The sequence below is a fragment of the Anser brachyrhynchus genome, assembly GCF_964034855.1.
Source record: "Anser brachyrhynchus genome assembly, chromosome: 20".
In the NCBI taxonomy this organism is placed as follows: Eukaryota; Metazoa; Chordata; class Aves; order Anseriformes; family Anatidae; genus Anser; species Anser brachyrhynchus.
Window position 1 is genome coordinate 10,037,223 of NC_137713.1, and position 22,064 is coordinate 10,059,286.

Sequence of the window (22,064 nt, forward strand, 5' to 3'; positions counted from 1 at the left end):
GTGGAGGAGAGGCAGCAAGATAAACCAGCTCTTCGATATAAAATGGGGGTCCTGTGTGTCGCGGTGCTTGGCACAGTGTCTCTCTGGAGGGTGTTGGGAGCATCCTTCCAGGGTCCTCTAGACGCTGGCATCTGGTCCCCAGCTTCCCCAGAACATGGGCAGGAGCTGGGAGGTGCTGCTGTAGCAGGAGCTGGATAACATGCTCTCTCCAGCTTGCTCCAGAGCTGGCCAGATGTGCTGAATGGCCAGGCACAGCACAGAACCCGTCGGAGAGGGGCTGGGGCAGAGAAAGTAGCTTTGACCTCAGAGGAGGCCCTGTGGTAAGAAGGCAGAGGAAGAAGTGCTGCTGGTGGGGACAATTTATGTTGCAACTCTGTTAGCGTTGTGGGTTTTAATGCACATCAAGGGCACTTTGACCTTTGAATGGAATCTTTTGGTGTGAAATTGTCTTTTTTTCCTTTCTTTTCTTCCCTTAAAAAAAAAAAATCAAAATAAATACTGAAAATCAAAACCGTCTGTTTTGAGGGGACCAAATTGCCTCTCTTTATTTTATGTGATTTGGATATTACTGAACGATTAAAAGTCCTAGTAATTTTTACTGGCTGGCTATTGTGCTTACAGGCAGTGACTCTTCCAGCATTAGTCACTTTAACTATGGAAAAAAATAATAAAAATGCAATTAATGTGGCTCAACAGCTGAGTCGGCTGGACTTTCAAAAAAAAAAAAAAGTAAATTTTAATGAGTTCTGGGATCAGAAAGATACATCTGGTGGATGGATTTGCCAAGTTTTCAACCTCAGAATGTGTGTTGAAAAACTCAGTGAATTATGTAACTACAAAAGTGGATCTTTGCATGTTTATAAGACCTCAGTGCAATCTCCTTATATTTGCCTAATGACAAACAGACATTCTCGCAGAGAGGCAGCCCAGAAGGACACACATATGCTGAAAGGGCTCTGTAAGCTGATAGCGTTTGTATCAGAATGCGGCGACCAGCAAGGGAATTTTAGTGCATCCATTAAATAAAGAAATAAATAAAAATTAAATCTTGGTCTTGGATGAAAGAAAATACAAGGAAGGGAAAGGGGAGGGGAGAAGGCAGGAGGCAAGGAAGCACCGAAACTTTAAATGTACGTGATGTGTGGGCTACGATATTGTGCCTCCGCTGCTGAACCAGAAAATTTATAACAACTGTTTGTCATGTGTATGTATTTATAGCCATTCACATAATGAAGAAGTTTCATGAGGTTGTAATAACATATCAAGATGGATGTAATTAAAACAGAAGCAAATTGACACCTCTAGATTAAAGGCAAACTCTAAACTAATACACCTGTACGCTGTCACTTATGTATTAGTTGTCTGGGGCAGTCTGCCAGATATGCAAATAAAAAGACATTGGCACATTTCCTTGGATGTGTGGTTATGAAAAAACCCAACTATTTAATCTCTTACCTAGCCCCGTTCAGGTTTGTAGCAACAGCAGAAGTCCTTAGTTTGGTGTCACTGATGCTTTGTGATTGGAGGGGGCGAAAAGATTTGGAGAGGTGGGGAAAGGAGCAAGATACACAGCGTGGGTGATGGACGTGGAGAAGTGTTCTTTAAATGGGAACCTTGCCTGAGAAAAGAGGTGTCAGCTGGGCTGTTTCAGATCTGTCCTAACTCTCTCTCAACTTGAGAGGAGTAAAGAGTCCTTCATGTTGACTTAGTGTTTGAGCTCAGGTAAATGCTTTTGAAAATTGCGCTGTAGCAACAGATGTTGGTCCTTGTACTGCAGGTGATTGAAGTTGCCAGTAAGAAATGCCTGTAAAATGTATATATTTCAGATATATTGGAACAATTCAAATCTGATGTAAATCATAAGTGAGTCTATGAAATGGCTGTAAAGTATCTTAGCAATTTGATATAATAGTATTTTTTCAACTTGTTTCAATTTGCAGAAACCTAGTATTTGCCAGTGGAGCTGTGGACACCTGTGTGCTGAATTTCAGCCAGCAGTTGACACGTTTACTCTCTGAATCAGCTTTCTTGGAGTTCTTAAAGTTAGTTTGCAAAATACTGATATGAAATAGTGTGTTGGTATGGAGCAGGAAGGGAATGACCTGCCTTGTTGGTTGCAGGCAGGTGAAGGGAAGTACCGTGCTTTCCTCCGAGTATCTTGCATCCAGATAACCCGCATTCCTTGAAAAGCCCCAGGGATGGAAATGGGTCCTCACACGTCTTGTGTGTAACCCATGTGGCTGCCAAACTGGGTTTTCTGTAAAACAGATGATGCCAGTACCCGAGATGGGTGTTTGAAAGGCCTCACCTTTTGTGGATTTGCTGGCATCTCCTCCGTGAGCGGCTGTCCCAGGGCCCCGCTTCCCTCTGCTGCTTCCAGCGACCTCCTCTGAAGCTTGCAGACCCTTGGGCTGCAAACATAAATCAAACAGCTTTGTTAGTAGATGGATATGACCAATTCTTGAGAGCTTAGTGATGCCCAGAATTCAGCTGGGCTTTGAAATGGGGCTTGAAGCTCTTTGCCCCATTGGTGCTGAAGTGGAGATGTGGCCATGGGCTTTGCGAGGCATCGCGGTCCCGGTGGGCTGCTGCCCTGCCAGGGCTGGGATCTGTGCTGCTGCAGAGGTGACTGCATGATGTGGGCATTCTCAGGGAGCTGCCTGCATAAAAGCTCCAGTGTTCTGTTACACTTCTTCTGAATTATAAAGACTTCTTTTTTAATACATCTGGACACTAAAGATCAATCGTGCTAGGTACGAGGCTTCAAAGTGGTTTGAAATGGTAGGATTTTTGTCTTCAGTGCTTCAACAACTTTTCTTCCACCTTTAATCTTTCATGAGCAGAAGCTTCAAAAGATAATTAGTAAAACATGCTTTTATCTGCATTTATCTCTAAACATGATTAATTTTTTAACTGCAATTACAGCAATCATTTCAAGTTTCCTCTATATTAATGAGTAAAGGATTTTTTTAAATTCTTTATTTTGAAAGAGAGAGCCTAAATAGGACTGTATTGGCTGGGTTGAAAGGTACATTTATGAGTGTGCTTTTTGTTTTCATTGCTAGGGATTGAATTTCCGGTTCCAGGAAGTAATATTTCACATGGATTAAAGTCTTTGAAATGCTCTTGCCCAGCTTCCCTGGATCGTTTCGAGGAGCTGACAATAATAGGAACTGGATCAGGCTCTTGCTGGACCTGGCTGCCCAGCCACGCATTCCCTGTGTCGCGGTACCTCTTTGCACTGTGCTGTGCACGCGTGACCGGTGGGACATCCTCTGCCTGCCGCTCTTGGCATTGAAACGTAAGAAATACGATGCGGGTGGTTTGTTGCTAATGAGCTGGCAATGAACTTGTAAATTTTCACCTTTACAATTTCTGTCTGTTATAGGCAGCTTAAGGCGTTTTTTATTACTATTTCACTTCTGCGAGAAAGATGTTCATGCCTGTGCCTTTCTTTATTGCTGGTGGCTGTGTAGGACAGTGTCCTGCCTGCAGGGCTCCGTGGGATGCGGGACCACCTCCTGGCTGTTGGTCCTGCACGTGGTTTACGCTGGTGCCCCTAGAAAACAGTGCTGCCGGCACAGAGGTATCCAGGGCTTCAATCAGTTAAAAACTTTTTCCACTAAGCTGCTGCTTTTGTGTAACTGTGCCCCATGAAGGGTGCTCGTCAACCCGCCTCCAGCTCCTGCATGCAGAGGAGGGAACTGTGTGGCTGGAGTGGGCTGTTGGCGGCTCTGTGCCTCCGAAGGACTTGGCCCCGGGGCTGCTTGGAGTGATGCTGGGCTCTGGGTACTGCACAGGGGCTGGTGCTTGCTCAGCGGATGGAGCGGGCACTTGGAGCTGCTGCTATAGGAAGTGTAATGACCTGATTTTTTAGTTTTTGATTTATCCCCCCCTTCAGATAGGCCATAGTCTGGGGTGTCAGAGGTGACTCGGAGTGAGCCTGCACAGCCTCGGTTCACATCTGAGTTTAGCTTCTAAACTGAGATTCGAGTTACCCTGCTCTGCAGTCTCTGGGGAGGTGGATGGGACGATGACCCCAGCAGTGAATTGGGCAGCTGCATAGGAAAGCATGCAAGTGTATAATCAGATTTCTGATAAAACCAGGTCTCAAGGTCTCTTGAATGGGTAGCTTTTCTGTGAATAGCCTCATGAGGTCTGCTGTGGCTGCTCTCTTTGTTCGGTACTCTGACAAAAATTGCTCTGGTATCCTTGTTGGCATATTTTTACATCTGTTATCCATATTTTGGATTTGTTCTGGCTGCGGTCTTATTTTGTTTTGCAAAATCTACCTGGGTTTGGGACAGAGATATATGTTTGCTAAGGCAGATTTGAAAATTGCATTGTTGAAATACAGCCCATATGGGCTATTGTAAAATGGTTACTGCAGCATATAATTGCCTTCACAATGATGTGCTTTGTCATTTCACTTCCATCTTCAAAGAGGCTCTCCTGTAGTCTGCTGACAGCAATGGTGGTATTAGAAAACATATGGATTTGTAAAGGCATTAAACTGTCTTTAGTTCAAGGATTAGATTACAGCGTTAGAGTATGGGTCACCACGTTTTCATGCGGATAGGCTGCACTCGGCTCTGTCGGGGTGTGCTGTAGGTTAGGGAAGGGTTTGTTTGTTTGTTGGAAATACCTGGCACGATGTCCCCCTGAGCGCGGGGGGAAGGAGGCATCTCTTGTGCTGCTGCATGCTGTCCGTCCGTCTGTCCCACGTGGATGGCTGGGCTCGGTCTGGGCTGGCCGGCCTTGGAAGACGTCTCGGAGGGAGGGCAATGCCAACTGCAATGTGGAAAAACACACAGAAAGAAGGACCGCAGTGTTGGCTTTGAAACCTTAGGGGTTTTTCAGTCCTCTGTGCTGGGCTGCTACTCAGCATGTTTTGAGCATTTGTTTGTATTATGTTCACGTACAAAGGACGCATTTAAGCTGTACAGCTCCCCACTTTTCAGAGTGCAGGGCAAACCTTCAGCTTTTACTGCATCTCTACCTGCACGGTCCCAAGGGTGGATTTGCCAGTGCAGGTTTGAGCTCCGCAGTGCCCTTTTCCGGCCTGGAGCCGTGTTCCTGCTCCTCCTTTACACCCTCGAAAGGGGAAAGCTGGAGAGTGGAAGTGGTAATAGGCAGTGAAGACCCTTCTGTTTCAGTTTTGTCTCTTCTCTCTAAAACTTGCTGCCTGCTCAGGTTTGTGCTCTGCCCAGCTGGAACATGGGAGCTGCACTTGTGCTGCCTGCTGTCACCGGCTGCTGCCCCGTGGAGTTTGGCTCGTGCAGGTCCCTCCCAAACTATGCTTCCAACTCCTCTTGTCCTTCAAACACTGTCTTTAATCAAGGGTGCTGTTTGAGAGTGCTGTTCCCTAGGAGGTACAGGCTTGTCCCCGGGTAACCACAGCCCGCTTCCGTGACCTTGCTTGGAGCCCTGTGTATGCTCGTGGGGAGGCGCCGTGTCTGGTGTCTTGATTTCATTTGGGTGTCTTGACAGAACACAGCAGGTCTATGGGGACAGTGCTGGTGTGTGAGCTGCTATTTAGTGTGAAGTCAGACGCGTGCTTAAGTGTTGCTTTGGGCTGGAGTGTTAATTTTGCTGCAGCTGAGTTTTTCTGTCTGCAAAATGGGTTTAATAATGCTCTCTCTTTGGAGATTTCTCTGCTACTTAATTAGCAATTGCAGGTTGCTCAAGTAGTAAGTGAGGAACATAAAATATCTGCGTAATTTAACTGTAAGGTCTTGAAATGCCAGTGCTTATATATACGTAGCAGTGGTCTGGCTACAATGAATATATAAGTAACTGAGGGTACCTGTGTAATCATCAGCCACCTTTTAAACTAAATGTAATTCTGCCTTAAAATTGTCGATTACAATCATTTCATTAAGCAAATCTGATGTGAAGGGTAACCCAGTGAAATTCCGATGATTGCTTAATTTTTCTTTATACTGTTATGATTATTGATGATGTAAAAGTTAGTGTTGCTTGGTTATGGCTTGTTTCAGATTTAAATCACTTCTAATGCTATCTGTCCCAGCTGCAGTGTATGTCAAGGCTAGCTTATGGTAATATATTTTCTTAAATCCATTGCAGAACAGGGAAGAAACTCTTGTTCTAGCTATGAGAAATGTTAAAGGATGTATTACTAACTCTGGCAGCTGTGACGGTGATAAACAAATTAGGCCTGTCATTAATGCCAGGGTCTGCTGGTGTAGTATGTCATGAAACCGGGATATCTCTATTACTAACTGGCCTATAAAAATATAAATGCATGGTTTTTTAGTCCTTGCATAACAAATTTAAGAGCAAAGCTGCTTTGTGATAAGGTTTGTGTAAGCTGATGCTGAGGTCTGTGCGTTGCATGTGGCGTGTTTTCGCAGCGAAGGGCGCAGAAATGAACTGAGGAGAAAGTTAGTGTGGGGAGAGGCTCCCCAGGAGCTGCAGCTGGTGCAGTCAGGGCTTTAGTTAAGGACAGTATATGTGTGCAGATGCTTAAATCAATTCCTCCTTAAGACAGTACTTGAAGATGTGGTTGAAAATCATAGCACACTGGACTTAGAACTTAGCATCCTGCTCCTGACTGCACCTATTAGCTATATCCAAAAACACGCTCTTAATGCAAGGCCTCCCAACAGTGCCTTTTTAGAAAATGAACACGTTTTGAGGGTCAGCCTGGGGGAATGGCTTAGGGTTTTTGGCATGTGGCTTTGCTTGGGGACAGGGGTGCCACCGCCTTGTGCCATGCGGGCGCCTCCCATCCTGCTGTGTGCTGCTGTCTCCAGCACCAGCTAAACAGGTGGCAGGATGGGAAGCGCCATGCTCGGAAGGAATTCGCTCTGCACAATAGCTCACCAGAGGCCTGTTTTGTTACAGAACATTGATTAAATAAATATTCCTATGCATACAAAAGAGGAGAAATCTGTTAGAGCGCTCTGCAGTTATTTTTCCATTAATGGTGAGGAGCTCTCTCTAATTTTCCTGCCCCTTTCAATCTGCTTGCCTGTCTTCCTCCCTTCCCATCACCACGAACGCCTTCAAGTGCCTGAGTAACCTACAAGCAGCCGAGGTTCCCACCCGTGCAGATCTGCTGGCACGTTTGCTCCAGCTCAACGTGCGCTAGCAGATCCTGCTGGCCAGTGCAGGGCATAATTGACTGCTGTGTGCGAGTGGTTCTGATTAACTTGGTATTTCATGTTCAATATCAGGATTCCTTGTGCTAACTGACAGTCATTTCATTAATTTATATAGCGGTAGTCAAAAATACAATGTTGCAATGCCGGCATCTTGCATAACGTTGACAATTGGGGCAGAATATTTGATATCTGAAGAGTGTCTCTTTTCTGGTGTTTCTGTGACCCCTGATCTTTTCAAACCTTTGAGGCAAAAGTTGCTGCTCTGTGATCTGTGCTGTGAGCAAGGGAGGTGAGTGCATGTTTTTGGGGAAAGAACCTCTGGTTCAGACACCCTGGCGGCCAAAGACAGCTCTGCTGCAAGCAGCAGGTCGAATTCAGTATGAAATGGTGGCAACTGGGAATAAATGTAGGGTGAAAAAAAAATACTTGAGGGGGAAAAATAGCTTTAGTTTTTAAGTTCAGCAAATATTTGTCTCAAGAAAGAAATTTTGGTTGAACAAATGTCTGGCTACAATAAAAGTATGAGGAAATGCTGTGGCATTACTTTGGCTCTATGCAGATGTGACCGACATCAAAATCCACTCCAAAGAAAGTAACTTGAATTTAGCTTTTTGTTTTTCAAGCAATAATCTTTCTGCTTTGGACAAAACAGAAGTCGTTGTTGTTTTTCTTGGAAAAATTTAGAGCTGTTATTCTAGAGATGTAAATTACATCGTGTGTTTTTTTTCATCTTTAAAGACCACAAACGAATCCACCTTCTGTTATGAGTATGCTCTAAAATTCTTGCCAATGTTGGCTAGATTTGGCAGCGGGGTTGTGGAGGTGCCCCCTGGGTAGGACTGGTCTTCTGGGCACTCTCGTGAGGAGATACCTCGTCCTCTTTCCTAAGCAGTGATATGATTGCCGTGGTTGAAATAAAGCCATGTGAGCGTGCTCCACTCTCCCGCTGCTCTGTGTTGCTGAGGGTTAGAGAGGACTGGATCTACAAGGCTGAAGCAGCAGCCCAAAGTTTTTATTTTGTATTGATTACTGTGGGCAATTAGTTGGAAGCGACACAAACCCGAGTTTAATTCTAATTTTACATACCACCAACAAGCCAGCTGTTCGCTGTATTCTTCCATGATAATGCAATGCAATTATTTTTTTTATCTTTCAAGATGTGATTTTATGTTGGTGTATTTTCCCACTAACCCTTTGGCATTGAGTGCTTAGAACAAATTCATTTTTTTCCCCGTAACATGAGAAAACCTCAAGTCCGATGGCCAAGGGACTGTGCTAAAGACAGCTGAGGAGGAATGTGAAGTGATGTGCAAAGAGGAAGGGCCCGGTCTGAGCCTGAAAGCCACTGGGACGTGTGGAGTGATTAATGGTATCGTTGCTTTTTAGCTTCATCAAAAGGCCTCAGTGTAAGGGTTTCTAAGGAATGCTGATAGTCACAAGAACCTATCAAAGGGTACGGAAAATATGAAATGAGCAAGCAGGAATGGGAGTTAATTACTGAACAGTGATTACTCTGATATAACCAATTATTGAATCATTAAATGTTTATTACCTTTTTTTATGCTTCTTTCCCCCATAAGTGCAGTTTTGTCCTCACAGTATTAAAAAAGGGGTGGGTCTAATGCATAAAAAGCCTTTTCAAAGCCTGGAAGGTATGAAAAGAGCATCTCATCCTAGCACCTGACAGGCTGGCCTGCTCGCACCGCTTTCCCTTGCTCTGCATATTTGGGGTGAAGTGCTGTGAACCCTCTTTAAAAGCCAGATGATCTCATTTCTAGGAAGGAGTTAGCGATCGGAGCAACAGGAGAGCGTCTCTGTGGGACATAGCAGCAGGTCCTCTGATCTTCAGGCAGTGACGGAGCTCGGTTTGTGCCTTGTGCTCCAATACAAGGTGGATGTGGCTTGTTTGCCCATCTCCCGGCAGCTCTTCCTAGGGCCTCTGGTCTTCCTAGGGCCCTCTGTTCCTTGAAGCTGAAGTGACAAGTCTTTGTTTTGTTTGGGCTTGTAGCATCCCTTCCCTCTCCATTCCCTGAGGAAGGAGTTTCCATTCCAGGGGCAAAGGACAGCTGTGTGGAAGAGAGACGTAAACCATGCCCAGGTCTTCCATTGGACATCTGCAAACTGCAAAATAGCATCTTTTCAGGCTGACTGCAGTTACTTTGAATGGCATTTGAGGGTTTAAAATGTTAAAGCAATTTTTTAAAATATAGCTATTTGTGACTTTCATAGATGATCCTTAAACGTTGAGTTGTTTAAGCTTTGTATCTCAGAGGAGGAAGGGTCAGGGTAAAAATGCTCTTTCCCTGGCATTGCAGTGTTTCCCTGAGGCTGTGTGTGTGTATGGGACTGGGGCTGCCTCTACCCCTTGCCTTTGTGTCTTTGGGGGCTGGTGGAGAGGCCCCAGGGTCAGCACTCAGTCCTGGTGGACCACAAGCCTCTGTGAGTGGATTTTATACCTGTGCTGTGGGCAGAGAGCACGTGGCCCTTGTGAGATCTGGTTATTTACACCGGGTCACCTATTTCTGTGGTGGTTGGGGTGTCTCGGCCTCAGCTGACACCGTCACCACCTCTCAGTGCCTGCGGCAGGGCGCTCTCGAATACCAGGGGCCTGTGCGTAAGATGAAGTTCTTACGAAACAGGTATTTCCATGCCCTTATTTGTGAATTTAGTGTGATCAATGCTCTTATGAACTTTTTTCCTGACATGACCCAACCAGCCAAATGTACTTCTTGACCTTCCCTCCCAAATGTGGTTTTCAGTTCTCACCTCTGAGGCCTACAGTAGTAGATGGGGGACTTGCTGGGAGCACACAGCAGGAAAAGTAAGGTGCTGCATGTGGCTTTGCGTTACTACTGCTGTGGAAAAGGAGGAAATGCTATTGAACCGTGCTCCTGGGAATCCAAATTACTGTCTTCGCTGCAGTGCTCTGTCAAATCTGTTGTGTGGTGCTTGGGACTTTGCCCTCTTTGGAGGTACTCACTCCTCATCAGCTGATGGATGGGCTTTTCCCTTAAATCCTTTGAAGGAGAACTTTATTCTGGAGTCTTTTCTATATTTTTATTTCTCCATTTATTTTTTTTAGAAGAAGACAGACCATGTTTACTTTGTGAAGCAAACGTTATGCGGGTCAGCTCCCTGCTGCGCACGAAGATGGCTCCATCCCCGCAGCGCACGTCTGCAGTCAGGGCCTGTCAGAGATGCTTAAAGATAGGTCACTGGCGGCAGCTCGGGTTCCCACACTGGCCAAACACTATCGCTTTGAATATCTAGCAGCGATACAGCAGCGAATTGCAGCCATAAAAAACCTCCTTTATTCTGCTTTATGCCGTGCTGGGGATGCAGGCTAGTTCGTGCGGCTCGGTGTCCCAGCTGCTCCAGCCCTGCGAGTGAGAGGTGCAGGGCCTTTGGTGCTGCTGCTTGCAGGCATGTGTGCAATTATCCCTGTTTGACAGCCTCTGTGTAAAATAGTCATAATAATAATAATGAAATGTCCCTCAGGACTTCCTCTTAATAACCGAACACAGAGCTGCAGTTGTAAGCTGTCTCTGTAATGTCACAGGCTCTCTGGGCGGAGAGGACAAGGCATGGCATCCCGGGCCTCGCCTCCTCGAGAGGTGCGGTGTGTTAGCAAGGCGTGGGAGACGAGCCAGTCCCCTGGACTGCTGCAAATGCTGGATTTCAGTGAAAGGTCGGCTAGGAGCAAGGTCAAAGCAAGCCCAATAAGCGTAGCAAACAGCGAAGCTGCGAGGCGAAGATAGAGGTTAATGCGAGGGCTACTGGTATTAGTGCAGCATGTGGTCAGCTTGCTGCGAGCAGGTTCTGAACCGGGAGATAATGAGGAGGGTTTACTCTAATTCTATTATAATGTATAATTAAGTAGCATAATTGATAGCAATTTTCCCTGCGTGTCTGTGTGTGTACATAGTCTCATTTTTGACTTTTGTGCAGTTCTACCATGTGCCTTCCACTGATGCAAACTGTCCGGTGGCTCCCCCAAGCCTGGCTGAGCCCACGGATATGGAGGGGGAGAAAAGTTTTCCAGAGCTTCTGAAATAAGGCCATATTACCTATTACCTAGGTGGTGCCCTGGGTTAGGTAGAGCTGCTGCTGATAAAGGAAGCAACGTGCTGTCTGGAGAACCACAGATGGAGTCGGGGTTTGCAGAGAGCGAGGGATGGGTCAGCTCCGTTTCTCCCTGGTTTGTCTGCATCTTCTATTTATGCCTGGTGCTCTGTCAAGCACAGAGCTTGAACTGAATTTTGCCTTTGCGATCATCTTTTGCACAGGATAAAGTTAATGCTTTGGGGCTATACAGAGACATAAACATGACTGTGTTTCAAGTCCACTGGGGATTTTTATTTTCATGGTGCACAGAGTAGGCAAACCACTGCTGGTTCCTCTGGCCTTGCTCTGCTGGACAGAGAGCAAAGAAGCAAAATCTTCCCTTACCCAAAATCAACTCAAAGCCCCAGGCTGCAATACTCTGCAGATGTGAAGTTTGGCTTTTGTTTTATTTAGACGGGTAGGGGAACACCTGCTGTGGTATTGACTGTGGATGCCATACAATGACCTGACCTACCAGGTGTAAAATCAGGCAATATCCCAAGTGGTGGCTGTTGCTGATGTTGTACCTGCTGCTAGATCCTTGATGCGATGTGAAAACATCAAGATGGCAAGCTTAGATTTAAGAAAAAATAAAAATCTGGCCCTTGTGGTACAGCAGTATGCCCAGAGTCTTGAATTGTAAAGTTACAGAATCTGTATGACAAGTGAAAATATTGAATGATTTGTCTTGATGGTTGCTTTGCTTGTCCACTCACTTGATTTTGCAGGGTAAGGTTGAGGGCATTAGTATTTACTTAATTTTTCCTTCGTTAACTGGCAATACAGTTTTCCAGTGTAAATGCAAATAACCGACTTCCCCATTCTTAATCCCTTAGGGATGGGAAACCAAAAGGCCATGCTCTTGTCTGAGAGTTGGGATTTAGCCTTCCAGCTCCCTTAAATGTTAGCAGGAAACATGGCTAAAGGCTCCCAAATACTGGACTGAGACTCTTCCCTTGAGGTTTTGGTTTATTTGGAAATTCAATTTGTAATTATTATTATTTTTAATTTCAAAGGTTATGCAACACTCTAAGCCTCAGATTTTAGGTCACTCTGCCTTTTACAGCCAGATCCATCTCATCAGTGAGAAGGCTCCCAGAGGACTGCAAAAGACTCAGGCTTAGTGTCATCCACGAAAAATGTATATAATAGGTGTATAACGCAACCTCTCTTAGCTTGACAAGTGCGATGTGAACAGTGTTATGGGACAATTGCATGCACTTAGTACTTCTTTGCAAAATAGTGCCAATTGCCGTGGGCTGAATGATGCCAGGGTCTTATAAGTAAATACCTGTCAGTACTTGTAGATGGAGCCAAGGAAAGTCAGGTGGAGAAATCAGTGAGATTGGCTTTTGTGCAGAGTTTCAGCATCTGAGGCACTGCTAAATCTAGCAAAGGATTAATACCAAAATAATCCTGCTTGTCCAGGAAACCCGTGACAACGTGAAGGTTTGAGATCAGTGTGATATGCTTTAGAATGAGTGCAGTAATGCATTCAGAAATCACCAGAGATAGAAACCAATTGCTATTCATCCTACATCACATCTGAGCTTTCCTACAGTTTGTTTCCTGCTCCAGTGATAGCAGACAGCCCCTTCCACTTGAAGCCCAGCATCATTTCAGTGGCGGCTTTCACCAGAACCCATAAAAATTCATCCAAAGCCAGTGAAAATCCCTCTATTGCTCAAAATCAATTCCTCTTACCATTTGAAGAGTCTCATCCCAGACTTCAGATGGTCTGTACTGTTCTCCAGTGCAGTTAGCATTCGGGCTGCAGAAGTTGGGTCAGAATGGGAAGGAAAGTAGGGTAGCAACTGGAAGGATATGGGTGGTGGTGTGCATGTATATTTTTCATTTACAGTAAATATCCAGATCTCACTAATCTGTGGCTATTGAATGCCCATGCTGGAAAATCTCATCTGTAATTCTGCTGCTTGTTTCCTGTGTTTTTCAGCTGTATCGTGGTGTTTTGCGTTGGGATGGGTGTTCTGAGCTGTGCTGCCCAAGCCATTGGAGCACAGCACACAGCTCAGCACGGAGCTGCTGCGGCTTCTGCTCGTGGCTTGCTCAGGTTGTGTTCAGGGCTGCCAGAGCCGATCCTGATGCCTGCACCCAACCTCTCCTGTCGCGCTCCACTGCCAGCCTTGTTGCTGAGGTGTGTGGGACTTGTGTTTTCTAAGCATCCTGCAAGATGCCGAGCAGAAAGGAATGCATGGGGGCAGACTTTTCTTTCTTCAAAACCCGTGTGCCCACTTGACAGGTGCGGAGGTGGGGTGGTCCATGTCCCCAGTAAGGCTGTGCCTACAGGTCAGGGTTGTTGGGATTTTGGGTAAACACATCTGCAGTTTTGGGTAAACCTTGTCTGCAGCTGCCCACACCTGGTACGTTTGCAAAAATAAACCAGAGCAGGCAGGGTCCCTTGTGATTCCCTGGCTTCAGGCAGGTCCCTGGGAACCGAGGGTGTCTCAAGGCCTTAGGGCATTGCCTCCTGCCCAGCCTCAGTGGTGGAGGTGTGGGGCTGGCCCCACGCTTGGCGGTGATGGCACCTGCAGTGGTGAAAGACGCAGGCAGCCTCAGCTCCTTTTCCACCGGGGGAGAGCTTGCTTTCCCGAAAAGCACTTGTGTTTTTTAAGCCATTTATTTTCCGTTGCACTGAGTCATTAAACATTCCTGCCTGTGTTTTGTTGGTTTTACCCTCTGTAGGAGCTGAGGGAATTTATTCAGCGTCTCATTCCGGTAATGGAGGGGGCTGAGGAGGTGCTTGACTGCCTGACTCGGCAGGCGGAGGCACGGATGTTGCTGCGTGTGACATCTTTCTAGTGAAGTGGGATGTCAAGATCTGAGATCCTTTTCCACTTAGTGTACAAGAGCATTAGAACAAAAGGAAACAAAAAGCAGCCCTGCACCAGAAAAGAAACCAAACCCAAACCCCTCTGGCTAAAGGTGCATTTTTAATGCTGTGAGAAACTTCAGACAGAAATTGCATGAAAAGCTTTACCTGAGTGTTAGTGGATGTGCTGGGGTCAGAGGAATTACGCTGGTTTACACCAGCCAGGCATGCGACCCTCCTGTTTTTTTTTCCATTCCATCTGTGTTCACAACAGATGGTGATTATTATGTTTGCTCAGATCAATGAATATTTAAAAAAAAAAAAAAAGCAAGACAAAATAAAATGCCCTTCAACTCAATAGAGTCACCCGAGGTTCAGTCGTAGCCCCTGGGTTTTCATTTGGACAATGTTAAGTTATAGCAACTTAAATGGAATTTTTATGAGCAATTGTTTTGCCGTGAAGCAGGCTCTCCCATGGCACCGGCCCAGGCAGATATCTGCCCGTCGGACAGGCCGGCTGCCCCGTCCAGCCAGCCCTGCTCTTGTGGGGCATGCTGATGGGGTGGGATGCTCGCCTGGCTGGGGACACACTTCTCCCTCACCCTGCTTTCCTGGGGGAGTCACTTCTTCACAAAGTAATGTCTTAGAAGCGTGTGAGATTTACAAGTGTATATCAAGAAATTATTTGCGACGCAATCAGAGCTGATGTGTTGGAGCCTTTCCTCCTGACTCGTTCAGTGCTGGTCTTTCCTGTGTTTGCTTTAGTTGCTGGTTTTGCCCCAGCAGAGTCTCCCTGGGCGTGAGGACGCGTGGATCCTCAGCACAGAGACATCTCCAGGGCGGTGGGGTGAGGAGTGGCCCTGTGTACGTGCTTACTGCCCAGCAAAGGACTGCAGCAGGGAGGGGAGGCTGTCTGGAGGCTTAGAATTGAAGAGATTGAAGGAATAAGAATAACAAACAGATCGCTTTTATATGTGCTAGAAAAAAACATGCATTGCTGTCCGGGCTCTTAGCTGAGATTTTGCAGGGATTCCCTGGCTTGGAACAGAGCCCCCAGACCAGGGAGCGCAGGAGGAAGCTGCTGTGCCCGTGGCCAGAGGAGGTCTTTGCCGGGGGACCGGGGCTGTGGTGGGGCTGCGCAGCAAGGAGGGGCAGCAACATTGTGAGAACACCACCCACGCCGGTGGGACATCAGGTGTATCCATGCCTAGCTTGTTTGCAGCCAGCTCAGGTAGCATCTCCTTGTTTTTTGCTGTTTTATTTATTCATGGTGTTATTTCTTTTAGATGTCTTTGTTCAAGCCTGATTGCAGTGGCCTGTTCAGACAGCAGAACAATTTAAGGTTGTCTTTGGCAGAGGCTGAAGGCTGTCTTCTGCTGTGGGTGGCCTGATCTGTCCTCTCCTGGCACAAAAGATGAATATTCTTGGAATTTTGCTATGAAGGAGCAGAAAGGAAACAAGAAGTGTTGGGAGATGGGTGTGGGATGAGGCCATTCCTGACACATCCAGTAGTTTTTTTTCCTCCGCAGAGTGGTTGATCTGATCGCTGGAAGCTCTGTAACCTTGTCCTAACACATGCAAGATGTGACCAATGCAAATGCTTGTGCAGATCAGAAAGCAGAAAGTCCCTGTTCTGTTGACAGTGTCTGTTAGCTGTTTAATATTTTTAAAGTATATTTATAATTGCACCCGAATCAGTGTGTGCACAGCCGCCGAGACGACGGCCTGCGGAAGGGCATGCAGTCTGTCGATGGATGCAGTCTACGTGCTTGTCTTCATGTGCTGGTGGGGCAGTCCCTTGCCTCGGTTAGCCAGGCCTCCTCCTCCTGGGCTTTAGAGCTGGTTTAAAAACGTTCAGCTTGGAGCCGTGGGAATCCCACGGGGCTGGGTGTAGGGGAGGAACAGAAACAGCCGCATGTTTACCAACCCGTGCCTTTTTGTTTGGAGAAACAAGTTTAGGTTCTTGAGCCACGTGAGGAATTGCTCGTGTTAGTTCCCTGTGTTCTCACCGACTCTTGAAAGTGGCGTTCTGCTCACAGCAGCACGTTTTTAATGGGGACTAGCTTTTACTTTTGTATTTTTGGAAATTACTGGAATCAGCTGTCCTCCTGGGGAAGCTGTTGCATCCTACTGAAATAGAACATCGTGCCTTCAGGGGTGCGTGGTATTTCATAATACATCCCTATATTGTGCATTAAATGATAAAGCACTGTAATAAAATATGCCCGGAGAGTTCTTATCTATTTTATGCCCTGTAACATTTTTCTATTTGCATGAAGCATTAAGGTCTACTAAGAAAAAGAATGGGGCGGATCAGACAGCGGGAGGATGGGCTTGTGGGGATGGGATTTTTCTACTGGGAGGAGCACAGCTGAGAAGGAGGCTGCTGAAAGATGAATCTTGAACAAAGTCAGCATTTCAGGAGCCTGTCTTTTACTTTCAGGGGACAATGGTTGTGTGAACCTTGCACGGTCCTGTTCATAGGTTAAGAGCTGTAAGAGACTTGTGCTTCTAGAGGCCCAAGTTCAGGTACGGTCATTTCATGAGTGAAAACTAGTCAATGCTGTGGACAGGGTCAGTGGTGAGTAATGGCCGTGTCGCAACGGGACCCTGCTCTTCCCTTTAACTGGGGACCTCTGGTCAGGAGGGGTCCAGGAGTGCATTCAAGAGCTGGAACAGATTTGCAAGGTGCAGATGTGAAGCTTACGAGAGCTCAATTTAGAAGCAACTGAGTGACTTGAAGTTTCTAGTCATCATGACTGATTTTCCTGAAAGCTGAAGTGTATTCAGTTAAAATGACAAGATTTCAGGTCTTTGGCATTTGTAAAAGATGCTCCTGCTTCTCTCTTTCATCTACTTTTCTCCTAGCTTTTTTTCCCACTTTTCTCTTCAACTCATTCCCATAGTTTCATCTTCACTTTCGTAGCTTCATCTTGAGGGCATGTGAAGCTGAATGTTGTTGTTACTGTAATGACTCTCTTTAGCTGATTATTATTTTTCTGTCTAGTTCTGAGGTTTGCATCCTGAACCAGACACTTTGCCAGCAGTCACCCAGTTTGGGGATGTCCCTTGAGCCTGTTGCAGGTCCCGAGTAACAAATCATTATGCCTTCTCTTTGTGCTTCAGCACCAGTGTCGTACCCCGGGGTGCCCAAGGGTCCCACAGGGGTGTGTGCCCCCTGCCCTGCTCCATCCCCCTGAGCGCTGCAGGCAGGCAGAGGAAGGGCATTCCCTGCCCTGATGCACATCTTCCCCACGGCCCTTTCCCCTTCCTTCCCCTGAGGACAGTCCTAGGGAAACACCAGGGCTTCAAGAGCATTCGCAGTGTACACAGAGCATTGGGAATCATTGAGCAGAAATAGAAGGAAATATTACGTCAGCGTGCACCTGCATGGATTGCTGTGTCTTAAACGCTGTGTCCCCCGTCCCTAAGGGGTCCCATAACACTGGAAGAGGTACAGCGATGGGCTGCGGGGAGGGTGATCAGAGGGAGAATACCTCCAGGAAGGACTGGGTGAACAGAGAAGGGTTCTTCGGCGCAGGAAAGGGATGATTAAGCAGGAGTGTGATGAGCACTGATACAGGCATGAGTAAGGTAGATGGGGAGTGACTGTTCAAGCGCTTCTTCATGCGAGATCTGGTGCCGGCAGAGAAGTGAGGAGGCTCGGTGCAGGCAGGAGATATTTCTTCTGTGAGCGGCAGTGAGCTGTGGAGCACATCGCCACGGGGTGCGTGTGGAAAAACTGCTGTGGCTTTGGAAATCTGCGGGAAGAATTTGTGGAAGAAACCTGGATTAAGGCTGCTAAAGAGCACGGCTTGGGGAATCCCGAGTGGCAACTTCTGCAGGTGTCTGATTCCTCTGGGTGGCCTCGTTATGCGCTGAGCTTGCTTTGGCCTTCCGTAGCCTTTCAGCATGGGCTGGTGGTGGAGTGCTTGCCTTTCTGGGGAGAAGGTGGGTGACAGCATCAGGCAGGCTGGCCTTGAGCCCTCCTGCTCTTCCTGAGCCACACCACCAAGGAGGGAAGAACGGCGGTCTGGGGAGAAGCTGCGTTGGACTGAATTCTGTATAGTTTTGTCGTTGTCTGGTTGAAAGCTTCTTTAGGACGTGGCGAATATCAGAGAGCCTGTCCCTGGTTCTCTGCGAGCAAGCAGTGGTGGTCTTTGCCTCCCTCACCCCAAATTGTCACGTTACTGAAATGGAAGGCTTTCTCCTGGTGTGGTGAAAGCAGGGAGCCCTCTGGCAATTATCCATCTTTTTCAGATTTTCTTGTTCTTCCGACTCATTTAAATTATATTTCTTTTTCTGTAGCCTCGATGCCTCTCTGCAGCCTGATTCCCCTTTTACACTGGTCTAAATTGCAGAAACCTTATTAAAATCAAAGTATTTAAATGAGGCTAGGTGCAAGGAGAACTGAGAGCCTTCACTGGAAGAAGCATACGTTGTTGTTTCATTGCTCTGGGGCCCTGGAGGAGCACGGTTCATCTAGCAGCGGGCTCAATAAAGATGCAAATTTTATACCTTCATCTGCTGTTAACATCAAAAAAGATACGGGGTTTGTAGGAGGACAGTGACTTGGTTATAGCATGAGCTCGTTGGTTTTTGTTCCTGTTACCCTCGTCCTCGCAGGCATAGCTGTGAGTGACCCCTTCTTTGTCTGCTGGGTGTTGGAGATGTAGGGCTGTCACTGTCCCTTACAGGATGAGAGGTGGCTTTGGCACCGACATAACTCATAAACAGCCGGGTATGGGCTTTTTTATTTCCCCGGAAAAGAAAGGACCCTTCTCCCTCTTTCTCTAATGAAAAAGAATGGAGGAAAAAAAAAAGACAAAAACCAATATATTATGAACTGCCTTCTACCTGCAGTTTCCCAATTACCTAATTATGACACAAATTTACATGCACACACAGGCTTTTTTTAAAGCAGACTGTTGCTATTCCCTTTCTGTACAAGGTTTTTAGTCACTGTACATCTTGTGTCTTTAAATAATGTATTAGGAACATTTTCGAGTCTGTAAGTGCTTTTTTAATGAGAGTGTGAAGATTTTAATGGGACTAGATTGCTTTTCATGACATTTCAGAGTGACTTAATTGTAACAATGTTGAGAGGCTGTATTTTAAAGTTTGCTAAGTATGTCTGGTGCGGATTGTAGTCAAATGCTTTAAAGACAGAATGGCTGATGAGATCAGATATAGCTTCCCTTTTTTTAGTGTCAGCTTTGTTAAAGAGCAGAGTTTGCAAAGATGATGCAGAAGTCTGAGCTCGGAAGAAAAAAGGTTTTTAAGGTCTAAACGAGTGGTGGATCAGCCGTTCCGTTTACTCCCGTTCTTGGTAATTTTCAAGGATTGTTTCCTGGAGTGCTGTGCTTGTGCTTGGTGCTCCTGCAGTCATTGATAGAGCTGTGTAGTGTTTGTAAGGTTTTTTTTTTTTTTTAAGCAGCAGCTGGGTTTGATACAGAATTCAGCCACAGGTTAATTTTGGCAAGTTTGTGTAAATGTTACGGACTGCTTCAGGCTGGCTTTTAATTTGTGGCCAAAGGGCAGGTGGAGGAATTTGCATTAGTCTCCACCGAAAGGTGGGCTCTGTGCTGATTTGCTTCCCATCCCCTCAAAGCCAGTGCAGTTCCCTGGAATAAGGAAAGAAGAAAGCCCAAAGCAATCAGTGCATAACCTATATACACATGTATATAGTGTGTGTATGTACTGCTGTTAGTATACAAACAAAAAGGAAAAAGGAGTATCAGACTGTTGCAATGTGAAAGAGCACGTAGCCATTTACATTTCTTTGGTCTTTTCTGCCTGAAGACTTTATGGTATTGGCGGAGCATAAACGAAACAACGGAGAGCCCTGCGGTGAGGCAGGGCACCCTGGCACCCTGGGTGCGAGGTGACTCGCTCCAGGTCACCTGCGGCACAGCCCCATGGGGCTCCTTGGGGTCAGGCAGCAACAGAACTTGTGCTGGGGAAAAGCAAAACTAATCTGAGTTAGCACCAAAGCAACTTCTTGAGCGCAGGTTTAATTCTCATCTAAAAGAAAAAGCAGTGTTCAAGCATTTTGAGGAAATTCGGGAGTTAAACCTGGTGTTTTCCATGAGTGCAGCAGGGAGAAGAGTTGGAATGATTCAGTCAATTTGCGTGTGGGGTTATTAGTATGTGCCAGTGGTAGTTTCACTCAACTTGCCCGGTGCTTGTTGCTGTCTCATGTGCCTTGGCGTGGGATTGGGGAACACCTGGTATTTGGCAATATGCACCAGGCCAGAGATTTATGATCATTGTGCCTGAATATAAAGCCCTGGAAATCGATGAAGCTCCCCTGCATTGCCGAGCTGAGCATCTGGCTTCTTGTATCCATCTTGACTCTGCTTTGGTAGCTGCTGAAGGGCTGGTTCTGTGACCTCCCCTAGCTGATCGCAACCACAAATTGCTGTCCGTGAGCCAGCCCCTAAAACAGAAATACACCAAGTGCTTTGCTCGTGGCTGATTTCACACAAGCCCGATGGGACGAGCGATAGCGTTTGTTCTGCAGCACAGGCAAGCCAAGAGGGCCGGGCTGCTGGCAGCGGGACTTCTGTAGCGGCAGGATCGAAGGCTTGGAGGAACGCCGGGTCTCTGAGCTGTCACTGACATACATGGGGCTTTTTAGCCTTGATTCTGATAAAAGACTTATTTACAATGGAAAATAACAGGGGAAAAATGCTCATTTAAGAACAGAGTTAGTTGTGTGAGAAGATGCTCTGGGAGTCCTCACAGCTGGGTAAGGCAGGATCGGCTGCGATGGTTTCCTGGTGTGCCCATACCTCTCAAACCCTGGTCTGTTGGGAGGGCTGAATTGCAGGGTTAGGCAAATCCTGCCCAGAGGCTGCGACAGGCTTTCATCATTACTCCTTTCCTCTGAATAATGCTGAGGAAGAGATGCCTAATCTCGTCCTTGAAAATAAACGTAAAGGTGGACTAAGGAGATTTGCAGCGTTGCTGAGCCAGCCCAGTTCTGATTAAAGTCCGTCGGTGCTAGAGCTGCTCCTTGTGTGCTTAAAATGACGTGGGTGGACGTCTAGCGGCCAAGGTTACCTGTAAGCAGATTTACCTTGAGGTGTGGTCAGGAGTGCTTCAACACCACCTCTTGATTCCTGAAGATCTGTTTCACGGGGCCTTGTGGGGACAGAGGTGGCAGCTCGGCAGGGTGCTCCAGATGTTGCCTTAGCCACTCTTGCAGGTGATTTCTTTGCGTGGTGGGAGCTGTGCGTGGGCAGTTGATGGTTGGTGGGTGCATGTAGGTCTTTGGGGAGATGTTAGACACTTTCTCTTCTCCTCTGTTAGCTGAGGATGCTCGTCAGCCCATGAGAAGACTTTGCTTTCATCGCCATCATTTCAAGAATGACTGTCTCTGACAACTGGTGAAGAAAGGGAACATTTTTGTTAGCAGCTAAAAGCCACTGAGCAGAGGCAGCTCTTGCTCACACTAGTCCCTCACAGGGGTCTTGCCCACTTCCAGAGGGTACGTGCTCATCAGTGTGATTTACAGCATCATTTTTGCTTACCAAATGAGCTGTCTGTGGGGTGGCCGCCTCCAGCTCCCTGCCCAGCCACGGTCTCCCATCACATGCCGGCCTGCGGCTGCCTCCAGTTCCATGTGTTTGTGCTGCAAGAGCACTGGGATAAGAATGGTTTTATTTCTTTTTGATCCTTAGCACCACTGATCTGCACGGCACCTGGCCCCTGGGGCCACCCAAGAGTCCTCCTAAGAAAGAATGGCAAATCATGACATTTAAAATGGTTTATAAGGTGAAATGTAGGGAAGTGGGGACACTGGGCATCCCGTCAGCAGCACTTAGGGGAATGCTCCGTACCATGCAGGATTAGACTATAACCAGCTGTAAACCCAGGCTCTAATAATTAGTGGCTCTTATAATTGCAGATTAGCCTCAAATGCATCGACCTGTTTGTACAGGATGGAAGTGGGGTAAAAGTTGTCTGTTGAGATGTAATATGGAAATGACAAACATCCA

General features: G+C 46.7%; 1 protein-coding gene and 1 long non-coding RNA gene across 6 annotated transcripts in view; both read left to right on the forward strand.

Moving 5' to 3' along the window:
* AUTS2 (activator of transcription and developmental regulator AUTS2) overlaps positions 1 to 22,064 on the forward strand; it is a 761,884-nt gene that overhangs the window by 9,129 nt on the left and 730,691 nt on the right. The gene's annotated exons all lie outside the window — the stretch shown is intronic.
* LOC308180684 overlaps positions 1 to 22,064 on the forward strand; it is a 117,237-nt gene continuing 95,173 nt past the window's right edge. The window contains exon 1 of the long non-coding RNA XR_013941126.1: positions 1 to 22,064. This exon is cut by the window's right edge and continues 6,883 nt beyond it. This is a non-coding gene — a long non-coding RNA (uncharacterized lncRNA).